The sequence below is a fragment of the Colobus angolensis genome, unplaced genomic scaffold (genome assembly GCF_000951035.1).
Source record: "Colobus angolensis palliatus isolate OR3802 unplaced genomic scaffold, Cang.pa_1.0 Scaffold158, whole genome shotgun sequence".
Lineage (NCBI taxonomy): Eukaryota > Metazoa > Chordata > Mammalia > Primates > Cercopithecidae > Colobus > Colobus angolensis.
In genome coordinates this window covers 5,686,047-5,706,605 of record NW_012114688.1, presented here as the reverse complement: position 1 = coordinate 5,706,605, position 20,559 = coordinate 5,686,047, and the positions used below count along the sequence as shown (strand labels likewise).

At 36.0% G+C, this 20,559-nt stretch overlaps 1 long non-coding RNA gene across 1 annotated transcript in view; it reads right to left on the bottom strand.

Annotated features, from left to right (window-relative positions):
* LOC105508106 overlaps nt 1–20,559 on the bottom strand; it is a 155,540-nt gene that overhangs the window by 127,772 nt on the left and 7,209 nt on the right. Inside the window, exon 2 of the long non-coding RNA XR_001001206.1 lies at nt 18,916–18,956. This is a non-coding gene — a long non-coding RNA (uncharacterized LOC105508106). The remainder of the gene's footprint in view (nt 1–18,915; nt 18,957–20,559) is intronic.

The following is a 20,559-nucleotide window of genomic DNA, read 5'->3' as shown; positions in this document are numbered from 1 at the left end:
GTGAGATGACCCCAGTACCTCAGTTCAAAATGCAGAAATAACCGGTCTTCTGTGTCCTTCGCGCTGGGAGTTGGAGACTGGAGCTGTTCCTATTCCTCTAGTCATTTTTTAATGAAATTAAACATTAGCTATTTAATGTATTTCTTGTGGTCTTTATGTACTAATGCGCACTGCAATTTTCATAATATGTAAAGATTAATTTTAGACCAAATCAGTTAAAACTTCTATAAATTCTCTATTGTATGAACATCAAATTATTTTGATTACTAAGGTATTCTCTTAGGTCCCATTTTGATTATTATTGCTACATAATGAATAATTCTAAAACATAGTGGCTTAAATCATTTAATTATTATGTCTCTTAGTTTTGGGGTTTTTGTTCCAGGTCTTTCATGCGGTTGTATTCAGATGACTGAGGTGGCTGAATCCAGAGTAATCCCAAAGGCTTCCTCACACACATGTCTAGCAGTTGATGCTGGCAGTGATCTAGGAACTCAAATGAAACTGTCAGCCAGAATACCTATTCATGGCCTTTCCATGTGATCTGACTTCCACACATCATGGCAATTGGGTTCTAGAAGTGAGCCTCCCAAGTGAACCAGCCAGAGCTTTATGACATAGCCTCAGAAGTCACATAGCATCTCTTCCTCCATATTCACAGGCCTCTCAAGGTCCAAAAGAAGGGAAAATGGATTCTCACTTCTCAATGAGAGGAGTGTCAATGTCACACTAAAAGAAGAATGTGTAGGACAGGAGATCTAGCTGCAGCTCTTTTGAAATATACAATCTCCTCTAGGTTCCTTGGTTCCGATATCAAAAAAATCTACATTCACATAATGTTGAGTAACCATTAACTATCTTAAAAAGGAGACATGATCTGACCAGCAGAGTTCAAACTGGGATATGTATACTTTGGTGGCATGAATAATTTCAAGGAAATAATTGCTACATCCTGAACTTAACATGTACTCTTTCCTAAAATTTGACTGTCAGAATATTTATTCTGGTTTTTCTTATCCTTGTTGTCCTTGTCACACTTTCAAAAAGGGGTATGCTTGTCATCCATTTTACCATGGCACATTGATCCTGAGTGTAAAAATTTCCAGAGTTTTAGGACAATTCAAAATATTGGTATTAGTGTTGAGAAAGTAAATGACCCTACTAACTGAATAATAAAACCTAGAATTAGTTTCAATTCTTTGCCTTTAACAAAATTGAAAGAAAACCTAATTGAGATGACAGCTGGTATATCATTAAAAATAATTTTTGATGATAGATAACTATGTGATTTTTGGCATATAACTTGGAAGGAGTTCAACTATTTGAATGACACTGCTAAAACACAACTCTTTCCATTCCCATCTACTTATTTATGAGAATACATTTTCTCAGATCTCATATCTATAAAAACAAAAATAGAATAGATTGATGCTAAGCTTTGGCTCATTCTAGCAATAAGTAATATTCAGCCACAGATATATACATTTATTGAACAAGAAATAGCTCAATCACGAGAATAATGAATAGAATTCTAATATATTTTAGTTTCTTATGTTTATTATCTAAAAGTTATTCATGATGTTTGGGTTAATTATATATTAATATGAATAATGAAAATTGAATTCAGAAGAAATCTTAACACCTGGAGCCTAAATTGCCAAAAAAATTGAATTACTTTTTCAATGTACATTCATATTTTTATGGTAGGAAAAGGGTAATTACTAAAAGATTTTGAGGCAGAAAGAATGCATTGAACTAGCCTAAATCCTATTGGAAAAGTGGCATAGAAATAGAAGTTCAGGGAGAAGAAAAAATGAATAATTTGTGACTGTTACAGATTAATTTACATAAGTATTTTAATATCGATTTTTCATGAGAACCAAAATGAATATATCTCAAAGAAGATACAACTTTTATGTCAATATTTACAATTTGCTGTAAACTGTATATTTTACAATGATTTAAGCTTAAAATGAGAAATTTTAGAGGTCGAATTATTTAGAGGTCAATTTTAGAGACATATAAGTTTTAAGACGTACTTAAGATCACTGATTTACAATTTTAAAATAATCACCAAAACAACATAAAATTTGAACCTGATTTAACAGTATTTTACTTAAGAGTTATTTTTACTAGTTGAGGCCGGGCTCAGTGGCTCATATCTGTAATCCCAGCACTTTGGGAGGCCAAGGCTGGCGGATCACGAGGTCAGGAGATCGAGACCATCCTGGCTAAGACGGTGAAACCCCATCTCAACCAAAAATACAAAAAATTAGCTGGCCATGGTGGCGGGCGCCTGTAGTCCCAGCCACTCGGGAGGCTGAGGCAGGAGAATGGCGTGAATCCGGGAGGCGGAGCTTGCAGTGAGCCGAGATGGTGCCACTATACTCCTATACTCCAGGCTAGGCAACAGAGTGAGACTCCGTCTCAAGAAAAAAAAAAAAAAAAAAAAGTTATTTTTGTTAATTAAAAGGAAGAATTTCTGAACATTTTCATATCCTGTTCACCTATACAGTTATTTTTATTGTACATTGTACATGTAATTGTGAGGCAATTGAGTAGCACAATAAAAGAAGAAAACCTTGTTTCATTAAACCTGGTAGAAAATTGGTATGGCTGGATTTTATTATCATGCCTAAGACTAATTAATTAGAACTGAGATTTCTGGTGTTGCCTAGAACTATTTTTGTATACACAAAGGAACATGCCTAGAGTGTAATAGGAAATCTCTTTATTATGACATTTTTGAGGAATATGAGGGATATGGAAATGTAGAGATAAATGCTTGTCCACTTTTTAAAGATTATTAGTGACATTTACTGAATATAATACATCGATATCTAGATATGTATTCCTTGCTCTTTTAAGTGACTCAGTGCCCTGCCAAAAGCAAGCCGATACACTCAGCCTCAAATAATCTTAATGATATTATTTACTCCAAGGCTTATCATTGGTGTCTGTCACAGGGTAGATGTTCAATATCTGTTTGTTAAATTATTGAATGAATGAAAAAACTGGAATTTATCCAGTTAGTAAGTCAGTCAGGAAGACTTTTTCACTTTCAGAAATGTTCTATGAAAGTACAAATGTACATTGCACAGTGTTCCCAAAAGTCAGCTCATACTCTTGACTGCATCAGTGTTACCCAGAGTGTGCTATAAATTTAACTTCCTGTACCCCACCTCACACTACTACTACTAAATACTTTAAGCAACATGAGGTCTAAGAATCTTCATTTCTAGCAGTCTCCCCAGTTGACTGGCATGCACAAAATTGGCAGAAAGCTGGAGAATCAGTTTTGAAAATGAGAAAAACTAGGGCAGATTCATTCAGAGAATGAAAAAACGGGAAAGACAGAGTCTCAGAGGGAAAATAGTCTGGTCAGGGCACCACTGCTGTAAATGAAACAACGCTAAACATTTGTTTCATTGTGTTCAAGATTCAAATGTGAGGAAAGGACTCACTACAGGACTACCCGGGGTCAGGCTGGTATCTTTTGTTTAGGGTGAGGTAAGGGCCACGATTAATGGTTTCACTAGACTGTATCAGATAAAGAAGAGGTTTTTCTATGAACATAAACAAAAATGCTGGTAGAAATTAGGAATGTTTTCTAGGAAGCCAAAAATAAAAATTACAGACGTAAGGCTATACACAGTGAAACGGAATGCCTCATAAAGTAGCATGTGTCCTGTCAACACAGAACTAAACACCAGACTTTCGCTCAACCTGAACAATATAGAAAGAATTCCTGCCTCAAGTGCCATCGGATAAACTTGAAATTTGTCTCCTATTCTGAGAGTCTGCTGCTCTGTGTTACTAATTGAATTCCAAAATCATCCAATTCAGTGTTTAAGAATCAATTAAACATTGTTTGAAATCCTTTAGAAAAACAAAAAACAAAATAATTGGTTATGATGGAAACTTTTTTGCTTTTACACATTTTAAATGTGTCTAATGATAGAATACTGGGTAATGTTTATTGTTGGAAAGAATAATCAATCATCATCGGCTCAATTCTTGGCCCTTCTAGCCAACCTAACTCCTTCACCCATCATATGCCCACTGTTCCATAAAGGAAAACCTCAGTTATCTTATGCTCTACCATTGTCAAATTAGGACATTGTCAAAGAACCACCTGTTCACTCCCAAAAGGCTTTTGCTCTTTTCATATCTTATTTCTTGGCTAAAGTTTTTTGGCCTAGTTTTTGACCCAGAAAATCTAATGTTCTTTCTTTCCTCACAGATTTTTTCTTTCTTTCCTCTGACAGATTTGCCAATCCCTTAGGCTCACTGCATTCGCATGGTCCTGGGTAAGAATTGCATACTCTTCATCGTCCTGGAACCTAATTAATAACCCCTTCTCAACTTGGTTCATGTTGTCCAGATCATTCTCCAACTCCCATTTAGGCAGGAAAGTTTAATTAAATATGTGACATATTTAAATAAGTATGTGACATGGTTGAATATGGAGAGGCCTACTATTTAGCCAGGAAGTAAACTTTGACAAAACATCCAAGTAATTAACTAATTTCATAGCCATATCATTTTTCAGGAATTTAAATGTATATGTGTTTGGCTTTTCTGATTCATGCCATTATTCTTTCAGTGATAGAATGGACATGGTACATTGCTCTGAGAGGAATAGCTCATTACCTTTCACAGTTCTCTGAATTTCATAGTGTTACCTAAAAATACCTTTTCACCAGAAGAGCCTAGAACAGCACTCAAAAGAGAGCTGTGTTTGCCATTACACTGATCTCAGTCAGTAGACGCCAATGGATTATTGAGCTGCATGCTGCTCATAAATCAACACACATTATACTTGTACTCTACTGCATTTTAGTCTTTCATCTATGTACTAAGTGACATTTAATGTTAAACTAATGTAAGAATTGTATCTCTATGGTTTGTTTTGGATTATTTTCTCTAATATATTTATGAATGACCAACTTCTTCAAAAATTCATATATACTGATGATCTATATAATGTATCCGAGGAAATAATTTTATTTCTCTCAAGAAAAATGTTACATATTCATTGAATCAACATTCAGACTATGATGAAAACCAACTTTTTGACAACATAGTCATGCTGTAGTTGAAGTTTTTATTGGTGCCACAAAGAAGTCAATTCTGAAATAGATCTGTAATAGAAGCTCACTGGCTATTCACCCGAACTCTGTTCACACAGGAGGTGACATTGGTTCAAGTATTATTAAAGCACATGAAAAGATTAAAAGTAAGCCTTATGCCATGAAATTAACTCTGGAAAATTGACTGGTTCTAGGTGATACATTAAATTGATAGTTTTGAAATTTCAGTTATTGTCTAATGCTAAGGTATATGAACTCAACAGACAGATAATTCTTACCTGGCAAGAATATGGCTCCTAAGTACCATTTGAGGGATAACAGGAAATTCTACACCAGATACAAAAGGGATAACAGGAAAATCTACACCAGATACAGATATACAGGATGGAGGCACTGGCTAATAGCACTGAACCTAGGATTAGAAGATCTGATTTGATCTTACACAAACCAGTGACTGTGATACTACATGTCTTCGAGCCTGCATTTCTTGATCTTTAAAATGAAAGCAGAAACACCTCTCTTACAGGGTGGTGAAGACAGTAATGGAGATAATAGATGTAGAAATGCTTTGTAAATTCTAAAGTGGTCTAGAAATATAAGATGCTATCTCTTCTGTTTCTTGTTAGTGTCATACCATAAGCTATCAAGGCATAATAATAATCCTGGAAAGCACACATTTAAGGCAAAACATTTGTCAAAGAAACCCAATTGGAGGAAGCAATATAGACAAGTTTAATGAACAGTCTTTCCTATTTTTCTGGATACAATGGTAAGTAAAATATTACCAAAGATATTTAAAAAAAGGTTCCATTAAAAAGGCTGTGCTAAAATGTGCACAGAGTCCAAGAGATCCATTCCACAGGAATTCACACAGTCAAGCCTAGCAATGTCTGAACTGTTATCCAAGCAAACTGTCTCAAAAATTAATTATTTGGGGTTACTATCGCAACACCAATACAGGTGAATGTAGTGTCATGCTGTTCTTGGGGTATCTACATGTCCGCTAGATACCTGTTAATATCCAATTAAATAAATAACAGGCTGCAAAAATGGAAAAAAAGTCATTGCTTATGTCAGCGATAGAAAAATAAATGTCTAGAAATAAGGAAAGAATTAGTGATAGAGTTGAGCACGCAGAATAGCTACCACTTTAAAAGCTATGTGGACTTAGGCTTCCCAGAAGTCCCAGACCTGTCATTCTCCTAGCTACTATCACTCCTTAAACCAAAGCTGTCAGGTTTGAATAATAGAAAAGCTTCTGTTACTTTCTCTGGATACTGAGTTCACTGAGAGGGAGGCAATTTAACTATCCCTCCATAGTCCCAGTTCTTTCATCCCTGACAGATGCAACATCTTCCCAGAATGATCTTCCACAGCAATGATGAAAAATGAGAGTTGAAGAAAAAGATTGTCACAAATTCAAACTAAAGGATTGGTAAAATAGTTTAATAAGGTATGCAATATAATTTTAGAGTTAAAAACAATATACTCTAAACCAGAATTTTCTTCTAAGCTTTCATTAGTTGGTTAAGACTCTACTGTTCTTGGCAGTTGCTTAAGCTCAAGTATATTTGATCACCTTTATTATAATCTTTAAATTCTACAAAATAACAGTCACTTGGATACATAAATTGTGGTGTATTTATAGACTAGAATATCATGAAACAATGAAAATAAGTGAACCACAGACACATTCAACAGCATGTATGACTCTCATCAACATTGTTAACTGAAAGAAGTTAGACACAAAATAATATATTTTATGTAATGACAGGTATATAGAATTAAAAAATAGTCACCCCTGGTCTATGGTGTTAGAGGTCACTGGAGTTTCCTTGAGAGAGAAAAAAAGGTATATTCTTTGAAAGGGGCTGAATGGGCTTTCTGATATGTTGGAAATGTTTTATTTTGTGATCTGGGTAGTGGTTTCATAGGTGCATTAACTTTGTAATAATCTACTGAAATGGACACTTATGTTTTATGCACTTTTCTGCACATTTAAAAAATATGTAAGTTCTTAGTTTGACCTTTAAGGTTGACCATGATTATTTCCCCATGTGTTACTCCAACCTCACCCTCAAGTTGCCTCCCTAAATATTTTATTCCAACTATGTTGCTTTATTCACGCATCTCAAACAAGGTATTATTTTTAACCTGGTTCTTTTGCTTTTGCTGTTTCTCACTAGAAGTCATCTTCTATGTTTCTTCATATCAAAATCCTAATCATTCTTCAGAGTTCAACTATACCTCTTTTATGTAGCCTTCTCTCATTTCAGCAAATGTTCTTTCTCTATCCTCTGAGTTGCAATGATCATTTGAACCTCTCTCATCAATTTGATTTTAACTACCCCTGAATTAAAAATAAGTTCATTTGTTTTATTATGCAATAGGTATATAAATTATTGGAGAGCCAGGAACTATATATTACATATCTTGAAATTCTTTTCCTTACTTCACAGATTAGCTGTACATGGTGCTAAGTGGATAATTGAATGAGTCTATGAATAAATGAACAAGCAAATAAGCCATTGAGTCAATTATTTATAAACATCTATAATTATTATATACCTCTGAAGGGCCCTTGGATCAAGTTTCATCCCAGCTCATGAATAAGTGTTGGTAAGTCCTCCAGTTCCCTCTTGGTTCTGGCCAAGAAATCAGTAGATGAGCGGTAGAAAGTTATATAAAATCTTGTATCTTACTACACCCCAAAAGTGAGAGAGAAACAGACTGAAAGTCTAGAATTAGTAAATATACTACCTGTTGAAGACAAAATTGTGAAATAAGTCGTTCCTTCTCTACCTTTCCTCCAAGGATCACACCTTTTTTCAACCCCACCTCCACACTGTCTTTCTCCTCTTCCTCCTTTATTTTCAGAGGTCAATAGTGACATCTGTTGATTGCTGTATTAGAGTTCTCTAAAGAAATGGAGCCAATAGGATATGTGTATGCAAATTTCCATGTCAAGGGCAAAGCAAGAAGGTTATTGCAGGATCTACTCTGCAAGATTGCCAAAGGCCTATGTTCTTGGCACATGACTGAGGCAAAGCTTCACCAGATGTCCTTATACCCACACTACTGCCTTAAGGGATGGCAGGCAGCCTGACACCTTTTTCCTGAAATGTCCCTCCAGCATCCTCTGCTGATAAAGGTTAACATAGGTCTCACTTTAAAGGAGAAATACTAAAAGGAATTGTCTATTATCATAGAATATATATTGAAGGGTGAATTTGGAGCCAAGAGGCAATAACTTGATAACTGGCATACAGGCTATGAGTATCACTTATGAGAGCCAATAAATTCCCCTTTGGTTTTAGATCTTTTCAGCTGGATTTTCTGAATATTGAACTGAAAGACTGTTAACTGACAAAAGGTCCAGTCCTCATACCACCTAGAGCAAAGCAGTTTTTCATTGAATATTGAATGCTTTTCTGAGTCTTTTTGCCACTATTTTCCTTCAAAACCTTTCTGCCTTGGTCCCATTTTTTTTAGTTAGAATTCTACCTATTGTCTTTGATATATATGTTAAAAGCCTGTCAACAACATATTTTTATTTTAATAATAGAATTCTAGAAAATGAAGGCTTTAAAACAGAAGAATGATAGAGTTAGGTATCTTTAAAAGTTGATAGAATATCTTACGACAACTGGTACTTTGGTTTCCTTCAAATAATTAAGCTATAATCTATAATAACAAAATATAGTTAGAATTTTTTTTTTTTTTTTGAGATGGAGTCTCGCCCTGTCACCCAGGCTGGAGTGCAGTGGCGTGAATATAGTTAGAATTTTTAATTCAATTAGGATTGCTTTCAAATCCGCCTGGTGATTCTAGAATTGCACCTTGACAACAAAGCATAGTCCCAAAAGAAAGCATTTATTTTCAGTAAAAATTAAAAATACCTAAGTAAGCAACTTTAATTGGGTTTACATAAGTTTCAGTTAAAAGTAAGATATCTAATGCAAAAGGCAGTTGCTTTCTGTGTTATTTTTAAAAACAGAAGTGCCAGATAGTAGAGGAATTAAGAAAATGAAAACTTTACACAATGGTAAAAAATGTGTTAGTAGCTAAAATAATTACTTTATGAAGTAGATTCCCAAGGAATGTATAAATGTTTCCAATTAGACAATATTGGCTCTTCTAAAAGCTTCATTTTAAGATTTAGACTAACATACATCTTTTTTTATTCTTGGCTTCAGCAATTTCTCCTAAATGCCTCAGTAGTCTTGTCTTCCTCGGGTTTTATAACCACAAAGTTTATTATTAAAAAGTTTTAGTTCACTTCAAATACTTTCTGTGCTATTTGGAAAAAGTATCTAGGGGAAAATTCACGTAAGAAGAGTAAACCCAATTTAACAGAAAACATGAAAAATTGTTGATGAAGGGCTTTCTGTGTGTGTGTGCTCAGCCCAAAGGAAGCATCGGACTGGCTCTGGGAGTGGGAGGCAGCGTGAAAAGATGTAGTATCTCCTCCTCTGCCTGCTTGTGTTGGATAAATGAATCATTTTATTGTCAGGTTGGCTGAGACTGAACGTCAACATTATACAGGAAAGTCCCAAAGGTAAGCAGCAGAGGGGATCCTATACCAGTTTCCCTCACTTGATGCTATTAAATGAGCTCACAGTCTGTAAGATAAAAGTTAGATACATTGAAGGACAATAAGTACCTAGTTTTATAGCAGTACTTTATGTTCAAACTCCTCATGAGTTTATACGTGTTTCTATGGAAAGACTGCATCTAAAACAATGCTCTTAACAAATGAAATCTATAAGAGAAAACAAGCCCTGTGAATTGCTATACTAACGAGTGGGGTTTTTTTTCAATAACAGTAGTATGATAGTCACTTACAATGTCTGAACATTTTAAGCCCTAACAATAGATATTACATTTGATTTAAATTTTTCATAAATATGTTCTATGTTCATTTAGAAATTTTTTCCTGTGTTACACATAAAGAACATTCATTCATTCATTCCACAAAAACGTATTTGTTACCTTCTATGTGCCAGGAAACCACGATTTCTGCCATTGTAAATCTGTCTAGCATATGAGAAAGGTTACTATAAAAATCTGTGATTATCATGTGTTAAATGTGCACCACACTTCAACCAGGAGTAATAATCATTTTTATATAATGGTACAATTTCCAAATGCACACACACATACATATATGTATGGAAAGAGAGAGAGATAATGGTAATGTTCAATATATTTACCAACTGCTACAGCACAGGTTCCAACAAACGTAAATGCAAATGGAATAAGATTGATTTTGGAAAAATCTATAGAATACAGAATCTCAGCCACTATGCCCACTTGCAAGTATGGTTTAGCAAGCTCCCACTGATCCAAAAACAAGATCTTAAACCGCGACCTTTTCCCCATCTTCTCACTGTAATATGAGAACTTAAAAGAGGTTATAATATTGGAAATTAGAAATTGATCATTAATACATATTTATTGCTTTCATACTATGTGTCAAAAACTTTGCCTGCTGTTCAGTCGAGGCAAGCCAAGTTTCAGGTTACTAAGGAATAAATATAAAATAAACAATAATCAGGCGGTACAATGAGAGAATATTGATTGTGGTAGAAGCATGGCTGAGGAGGAAGTTGTAGAAAGATAATGGAAAAGCAACTAAAAAGGTGATCATTATTAGAGCAAGAACTTGCAAAAGGGAGAAGGTTTGAGGTCAAAGCCAAGAGGAAAGGGGTAAAAAAGGAAGAATGACTATGTTGAAGGAGGAAAGAAAATAAAGATGGGTAAGAATTGCAAATCAATTTAGAGTTGTAGGATAAGTAGAATAAGTCCTAGAATGATAGGAATTTGGAAGGAAAGAAAGAGGATCATCCAGAATGAGAAGAATAGATGAACTCCAGGAAGAAGTCATAAAGGAAAATTTTTCATGATTGTAACAACTATTTCCTGTGAAGTAGGGAAGGTAATATGCAAAGAATAAAGAGTGCAGCATTAAGTACAAAGTTTTAAAAGCAGTAAAAATTTTAAAAAGAAAGCGTCATAGGAAATAGGTAAGTATCTGTAAAGATTTCCTAGAAAAAGATTGAGAGTTCAACAGAGGACTGAAATCATAAATGTATAAGGCAGACAATCAATATGGTTATGTGATTTGCTCTAGGATTATTCAGTGCCTGGTTTCAGGATCAGAACGAACAGATGGTTGGGTTATTCTAGAATTGAGGATTAGGAATAATGGAATGAGAAGAAGGTCGTGAGAGTGTTGGGAATTAAGAGCATCAGTGAGAGAGAGGTTTAACTGAATGACCGTGGATTGTCAGCTGCAGTGAATAAGGAAATGAAGCCAAATAAGGCTTATTGATCAAGAATATATGAAGCTGACAAAGTACAGAAGAATCAATGGGAGTGAAGAGCAGTCATTCTCCTGAATGAAACCCCTCAGGGTATTCTGCAGCCTGGATGATAAAGTGTCATTTACTTCTTAAAACATACAAGACTGTTTATAATCTTGCCTGCCTCTCAAGCTCATTGCTAATTCCTTCTCCCAAATGCCTCCAGGCATTCTGTATGTCCTGGCAGGCAGACCAAATACGATGCTTTCTGTCTTCATGTTACTGCTGTTCTTTTAAAGGGCTCCTCTTCTTCTCCTAAACTTCATGTCCTCTATTCACTAATGAACTTCTCAGTTTTCAAGACCCACTTCAAGCATCTCTTTCTTATTAAAGTCATGTGTATGATACAGAACAGAAAACCAAACACCGCATGTTCTCGCTCATAGGTGGGAACTGAACAATGAGATCACTTGGACTCGGGAAGGGGAACATCACACACCGGGGCCTATCATGGGGAGGGGGGAAAGGGGGAGGGATTGCATTGGGAGTTATACCTGATGTAAATGACGAGTTGATGAGTGCTGACGAGTTGATGGGTGCAGCACACCAACACGGCACAAGTATATGTATGTAACAAACCTGCACGTTATGCACATGTACCCTAGAACTTAAAGTATAATAATAATAAAAGAAAAGAAAATAAAATAAAGTCATGTGTAGTAGTTAGTATGAAAAAAATGACTGCCAAAGTTTCCTTCCACCCTTACATACTCATGCCATCACTCCCACCAAAAAAAACCCTTGATTCTGGGCGACAAACAGAATGCTATAGAACTGACACTATTCCAGTTCCAACCTAACCCAACTACCATATTGCGAAGAAGTTCAGGCTATCTTGCCTGGAGTATGAGATACCATGCAGAGAGAAAATCATAGAGAGGAGAGATTACATATGGCAACTATATCTCAGACATATGAGTGAGATCTTCTTGGCCATTCCTATTCATCCCAACCACCAGATGAATGGAGGTGGAGCCCAGTCAACCTACAGAATTATGGGAAATAAGAAATCATTTCTATTTTAAGCCACTATATTTTGGGGTTTAATTATTCATTTATAGATAAATGATATCTCTCCCATTTTCAACCTAGGTGTAACTGTTCAAACTTTCCACTGTATCACACTACTGCACCTATAATATACCTGTATTATTTTACTTATCACACTAGAATTGCAAAATTGTTTTTACATATCTGCTCCCTTCCTATTCTGTGAGATGAAACAATGTTTCAGTGCTAGGGTATGTTTACACTATGTGTGTATAGGTATATGTGTCTGTTGTGTGAGTCTGTATTCTAAGTCCTAGCACACAACATACAATAAGTATTTAATAATTTACTTGAACTACATTAAATAGGGATTGAGTTAGTGGAAGTTAGAAAGAGATAGCTATGAGGTTCAGTCATTAGAATTTTGTGGTTAAGTATTTCATAAAAGGAGCAGTTCCCTGATTGACACGGAAACATGTTGGAAGTGAAGTTTGCTTAAGGATAGTCTAGGAATTCAGGTGGGGTGGTAGAATCATCAGGGATGTGGACTTGTGGCCTAGTACAATTACAGAATTTTGTGTGGAATGGAATATGGTGCTATCCAATGGGAAGAGATTGTGAACTTCAGAAAAAGAGAAACTGTGAGTGACAGCTTTCTGAAGGAAAGGCTCTTAAAGTAATAGTAAACCATTAAGAATATGCAGATTCAACATTCTGCCCAATGTGTGTTTAAGGGAGAAAAAGTCAGTCTCCATTTCACAGACTTATGTGGAAGTTGTACTTTAACTAAAAGAAGTTTCCCTTTAAGTCATCTGAGTGCACCTTTTTAGTCTCCTCCAACGACCCCTTTTTTCCACTGCCACTGAAAGCTTTCTACACAGTCGTCTGCCATTCTCACTCTACATCTCTTCTCTGGACCATGTGAGCCACTCCCACAGCTTCCATGATTACTGGTATCTCCTACAGCTGAGCTTTCTGACTCTATTTCTTTTATGAGCGTCAGAACTATTATTTACAATTCTGTTCTGAATATCTCCAGTGTTTTGCCTACCACTTATGTCAAACTCAAGATATTAAGGGACGAACTGGTTATCTGCTATTCAAAACATGGTTTTTTTCCTCCCGTATTTCCTAGTTTAGTAAATGGCATACTGGCCACTCCAAGAGTATAGAAAGAAACAGCCAGCTCAGTGGTTAAGAGCTTGGATTCTGGAATTAATCAAACAGAATGTGCTCAAATTTGGCCTTCATAAATTACTAACTGTATGGTAATTCTAGTCTGCTCAGGCTGCTGTAACAAAATACCAGAAGTTGGGTCACTTAAACAACAGACGTTGATTTCTCTCAGTTCTAGAGGCTAAGAAATCCAAGATCAGAGTTCCAGCATGCTCAGTTTCTGGTGAGGGCATTCTTTGTGGCTTGCAGACAGTTGCCTTCTCACTGTGTTCTCACACAGAGCTACTTCTCTGGTCTCTTCTTATAAAGGATACTAGTGCCATCATGAGTACTTTTATGACCTTATCTAAACCTCTCAAAGGCCCCATCTCCAAAGGTCATTACATTGGGAGTTAGAGTTTCAACATATGAATTTTGGGGGCACACAATTCAGTCCAAAGCAGTAACCTTGGCAAACTACTTAACTTTTCAGAGATTCATTTTTCTCACCTGTCAGAATCTCCAAAACCTTCTGAAGAGGATTAAATAAACACTTTTCCAAACCCTCAAAACCAATCATACCAACTAGATCTCTTGAAGCCATTCTTACCTTCTCCCTTTCCCTCAGTACCCACCTCTTCCAAGCAACTGACCGCCAAATTCTGTTACTTCCATTTCTAAAGTATATCTTAATATATGTGTTTGTCCATTGTCACTTCCACTGTGCTAGTTTAGACCTGAACATATTTCAACCAGACTATTCTTGACCTCATCTAACCCATCTTTCACACCATTGCCAGAGATAATGTTTTAAAAAATATAATTCTGATCATATCCTTTTTCTTCATTTTCAATTTTTTTTCAGTAGCTCCCTGTTTCCTACAAAAATCATGCCAAACTTTTTAGCATCTGACTTTTGCAGTCTTTTTATGAACTACCTTTCCAGGGCCACTCTACATTATTTCCCACCATTCCCTGTATTTAAAACTGTCATTCTTTGAACATATTCTTCTGCCTTTATGTCTGTTTCCTTTCCTAAATCCTCACCCCCTACTTTTCCCCCTGAGAATTCCTGCTCAAACTCCAAGACCCAGCTCAAATGTGATTTCCTTTCTGTTGTCTTCCCAAAACCCCCAAGTGACATAGAATGCCCCCTCATCTGTTTTCCCACAGGGCTGTATACAAAACTGTCTGGCCTTTATTACACTACAGTATAGTTATTAATTTACTTGTCTATCTTCCCAGCTAGACTCTGAGCACTTCCTCAGAGGCAAGGATAGTGAAATATTTATTCTTGCATTAAAAGTCCATAACATAGTTCCTGGAAAATACTAGTCGGTATATGTAAGATGCTTGATAAATGTTGGTTGAACGAATGAATAAATAAACTATGTAACTTTAATGGATGCCTGCTATATGTTAATTCAGTTCAAATTTTTCAGGTATAAGTTCAAATTTTTCAGGTATATATAAAAAGTAAATCATTAAAACTGGGCATTGAAAGAAGTAGATTATCTATACGTATTTTTCCCAACTTTAAAATTCTATAATCTTATTGTGAACTGGGCTAAAGCTCTTCTCCAGGCATATAGGATTAAAGTCTTGTCTGAGATAGACTTAAAGTTGTAGATAGGATCTAATGGGTTGTTTAAGGTATATTTCCAATTTATTCTGTTACATTAACTTTTATAAACTGATATTTTGTGAATTTTATAGCTTTCAATTAAACAAAATTGAATTATATGCAATAACTGATCTTTCAAGATGGTAACATGGTGAAGAAAGTGTTTTTTTTTTTTTCTGAAATCTTGTCAGCTTGAGTGACATGTGAGTACCCAGCACTAAGCATCTGTTAGGGAAATCTTATTACTCTGTGTCTGTCACTAGAAAATTGGAACAAACATTGCAAGACCTACATACTTAAAATGTTATGATGTGTTTTTTAAAATTGCTTTCCACAGAAGGTCTTTTATTTTATTAGAAAATTATAAGCAAACAAGGCTTCTTTAATGGCTTTCAGAGTATAAGCACATTTCATGTCAAAATTGTATCACTTTCAACTGCTGAGTTGTGTGAGAAAGCTGTCAGGCCCCGGTGCCCAAGAAAATAGGGCACCATGGCAGAAATTCCTCACTGAAGGATATAATGTATGCTCATTTAAACCGATACAATGTGTGTAATGGTCTACTTCTATCTTAGAACGTACTGCTAGCTTTCTGTTCTGGAATCAGAATTTTCCTAATGTCTGGACTTTTTGTTGAATGCCATGTAAGAAGTAATGCAATCTTTGAGTTTACATCTCGGGGAAGGTTGGGATATTTTTTTTCTCCTTTTAACATTCAAAAATTCTCAGATATATTACCTTCTCATTCTGATAATCTATATATACTCTACACCTTTTCCATACTTCTCTTAGTTTATTAAATATCTTAGCTGATAATTAAAGAAAATATGCATGAAATGCTAAAATTATAGCCAGTTTTTCAGAGGAATCAATTGTTGGTTACAGCATTATTTTTCTTAAGAAACATTCCCAAGTCCTTTATTTCTTCAAATATCATGGCTATCTATATGTGCTTCAAATGAATGGGGAGGTAATAAAATATGATGGAAAAATCCTGGAAAATTCCAACACTCCTTATATTGTTTGTTATTTGATGAGTTTATACCAACTTTGCTTCTTTAAGCCAGCAGAGAGCACCCACAGAGGTGGGAGATGATAACTTTTCCACAAAAGATGGCAATAAATAGATAACATTTAATATATATATTTTCCTATATATTCTAAGAAAAGATGACTGCTAAACATGAATTCCCCCGTGATAGAAGGATATTGTATGTTACTAAACTGCCATCTACTGGATTTGTTCACCCAGTACACAATATCATCTATAAATTTGTATTTTTCAAGGAATACATGACTTTTTTTCCCAGCCATTTCCTGACTTTCTTTCTTTCCCTAGTTCTAGAAATGCTTCTAATGACCAGGAAAAAAAATTGTTTCAACTAATTATAGTCCAACCAAAGTCATTCACATCATTTAAGAATTAGATTGATTATTCATAGTGTCATGAAAACATGTCAATTTGAGACAAGAAGAGGTTTAGAGAGGCTTACACTTTTCAGAGTACCACCTATCTCCAAAGGGCACAGTCATTAAGAAGCTCCAGGTGCAAGTTGTGGAAGCAAAACAGCATAATGAAGTCCTTTGCCTCTTTGTGCACCTTTTGATTAATAACATCCTCCTTCAATTCTAGCAGATTGTACACCAGTGTATGCCACAAGAAACCTAAAATACAAGCCTACTTTTCTATCCTTCTCTGAATAGAGTAAATCACCATTTATCTATGGCCAGAATCAAAAGAATTAACAAAATAAGGTATTTGTGGCACAATCTACTTTTATAAGAAAAGAACAGCTAGTTTTTTTTTTTTTTTTTTTTTTTTTTTTGTATTTTTTAGTAGAGACAGGGTTTCACTGTGTTAGCCAGCAGTACTCCAGCCCGGGTGACAGAGCGAGACTCTGCCTCAAAAAAAAAAAAAAGAACAGCTAATAAGCCGACTGATGATATTTACTCGATAACAATGTATAATATGTGGCACTGATCAAATTCCACCTAATCTGTCTTCTCTGTCCTATAGTCACACATGGAAATGCAATTGATATTTGGCCGGGCGCAGTGGCTCATGCCTGTAATCCCAGCACTTTGGGATCCCAAGGCAGGCAGATTGCCTGAAGTCAGGAGTTCGAGACCAGCCTGGCTAACATGGTGAAATCCCATTTCTACTAAAAATACAAAAAATTAGACGGGCATGGTGGTGCATGCCTGTAATCCCATCTACTCAGAAGGCTGAGGCAGGAGAATCACTTGAACCTGGGAGGCAGAGATTGTAGTCGGTTGAGATAGCGCCATCACACTCCAGCTTGGTCAACAAGAGTGAAACTCAGTCTCAAAAAAAAAAGGGGGGGGGAGGGGGAGAAACGGGCATTTATTGAATACTATTACTAGACTTTTTTTTTTGAGACAGAGTCTTACTCTGTTGCCCAGGTTGGAGGACAGTGATGAGATCTCGACTCACTGCAACCTCCGTCTCCCAGGTTCAAGCGAGTCTCCTGCCTCAGTCGCCCATATGTACTAGACATTTTCATGGGCACAATCACACTTTATCTACATAGTAGCCTGGTTAGGTAAATATCGTTATCCTCATTGTCATCACTGAATGTGATTGAAGGCCAGAGTGATAATAAGAGCAACACTTATTGACTACTTAATATTTTCCTGGCATTGCCTTTATTACTGTAGAAAAATTGACACAATTAATTCTCAAGACCACATTATGGAAAACACATTGTCACTATCCTCATTTTACTAGAGGTGACTCCAAGAAGCTAAGTAACTTGCCCAACATTACACAAATAATATGCAATAGAGTTTGGATTTGATCCCAGCAAACCGGTTCCAATGTCTGTTCTGTCAACTTCAACATTATGCTGTTTATGAATGTGTGTGTGTGTGTGTTTATACTTCAGTATTAAATGGGCTATATTATTGTTTGTTTCTGAAAATTAGTAATTGTGTATTTAGTGTCAGGCATTTTATATGCATTATCCATTAGAAATACCACATATATGTATCCCCATTTTACTTTGATAAAACTGAGGTTTGGAGAATAACAAGAATAAGAATAATCACGGTAAACACATTACACATATCATGTGCCAGATATTCTTCATGTGAAGAGTTTTAAACATAGTACATATTTAATACTGACAACAATATGATGTATTGTTACTACTACTATACAGGTGAGGAAAAAGAAAGGTAGCACCTTGATCAAAGTCGCAAGGCTATCAGGAAGCAGTGCAAGAAATCTAGTTCCAAAGACCCATGATTTTATCCACTACTGTAGACTTTGAAACAATTTAGAATAGTCATTCCTTGTTTATTGCAGCAAATGTTTGCAACATGCCTTAACTATAGTAGCATTCATCACAATCAAACATTTTGTTGCATACCAAGTAAAATAATTATGCACATTTGGTAAAGAGTGAGAAAGAATCAAGCCCGTACAGTTTCACATTGGTCAGGCTTATGCATAGTTTCAATAACGGTAAAAATAAAATTTCTCTCTTCATTTATCTTACAAACATTGAGCACTAACCTTGTTCGAGGTGCCTGGGTAGTGAAAATAAGGTTTATTTTATTCTGTAAAGAATTGGAGATACATAAAAACAAATAGGAAATTGCAACATAAAGGGATAATTGCTAAAAAGAAGTTTTGCTTTCTAAATCCGAAAATACTTTATGTTACCTGGCTTCATGACTCCAAGAGAGGTCATACACAGGGTAAAACTAGCAAAAGAATAAAAAGGCAGAAGAACATTCTTTCATAAATATATAAAATAAGGTGCTTAAAATTGTTATAATAGTTGCAATTTTATTTAAAATTCCGTTGACATTTATGTCTGAATCACAGGTGGAAGTTCAAAATAGCTTCATGATATATGTTTTCCCTGTTTCACATCTGATATTCTTCTTTCAGTACTACTCCTACCTAGTGGGTTTGCCTGGTCCTGAGTTCCCAGGTCCTCCCAGTCTGGCTCATGCCAAATTCAAACTATCATATTAATCAGAATTTTTAGTTGCAGGTGACAGAAACCCAGTGCAATGTAGCTTAAGCCAAAAGAAAGTGTGCTGACATGACTTAGGTGACTGGGAAGTCCAAGAGATAGACATGCCTTGACAGAGCTATATTCAGGGATCCAAATGCTATATTCAAAGTTCACTTTTGTCCCTCGCCAACACGTCCCCCTCTTTAATTCTCTCCATCTGTCAGCTCTTATTGTATCTACTTGACTTCCTTTTGTGGGTAAACTCTCTCTATAGAGTGGGTCTCACATTCACATATACTGGGTTAGCAACTCTAATGAAGAAAAAACTTCTCTTTTCCAATAATCCTAAATGAATCCGCAAGAATATTCTGATTGGCCTTGCCTGGTTCATATATTCATTTTTCAGCCAATCACTTGATTAGGTGAGCTAATACACAGAATTTGATGATCAAAAAGGACTCACAAAAATTAGAAATAGCATCAAGCTTTCCTAATAATTTCAGGAGTACAGGCAATCGAGAGACAAAGACAGAGCAGAGAAAGTCTGGGACATTCTGTGTGACTTTGCCAGATGCTTCCTATCCACTGACCCAGAATGATTGACTAGGTCTCTATAGTTTTGCTGATTATTACCTCACAGAGTAGAAGCATGTAATTTATAATACATCTGCATTTTATACCTCAAAATGTTATAAAATGACATTCCATTACATGACATTCTCCAGAGAAGCCATTCATGTCCCCATAAATCAATAGATTCCAGGTTTATTTACTAGAAGTAATCCTTATCCAGGGAGATCCTGCTAAGGGCTTTCTGTAGAAAGATCCCCTTCTGTCTAAAATCACTATTCTATTTATTAAAGTGTTTAGAAAGGAGATTAGAACAGATTACCTGCCTTCCTTTCCTTTCCCTAGTGGTACCCCTATAGGAAAAGAAGTGAATGGTTCACAGGGCTAGCTGCTTTATTCCTTCCCCTGCATCAGGTGACTGGACATTCTGACTGAACATCTAGAGACAAGAATCTCAAACTGTGCTCGGGGGTAAAGGAAGAACCATGATTGACAGGGCCCCCAGAAGCACCTGGACCATGAGATGGTGATAGAAAAGCACGTTGGGTAGATATAAACTGCGAGTGCTCTTGTTTATCATACTGCTCCTGTCCAGACAAGAGACTTTTTTTTTTTTTTTATTGAGATGGAATCTCGCTCTGTCACCCAGGCTGGAGCGCTGTGGCCGGATCTCAGCTCACTGCAAGCTCCGTCTCCCGGGTTCACGCCATTCTCCTGCCTCAGCCCCCCAGGTAGCTGGGACTGCAGGCGCCGCCACCTCGCCCGGCTAGTTT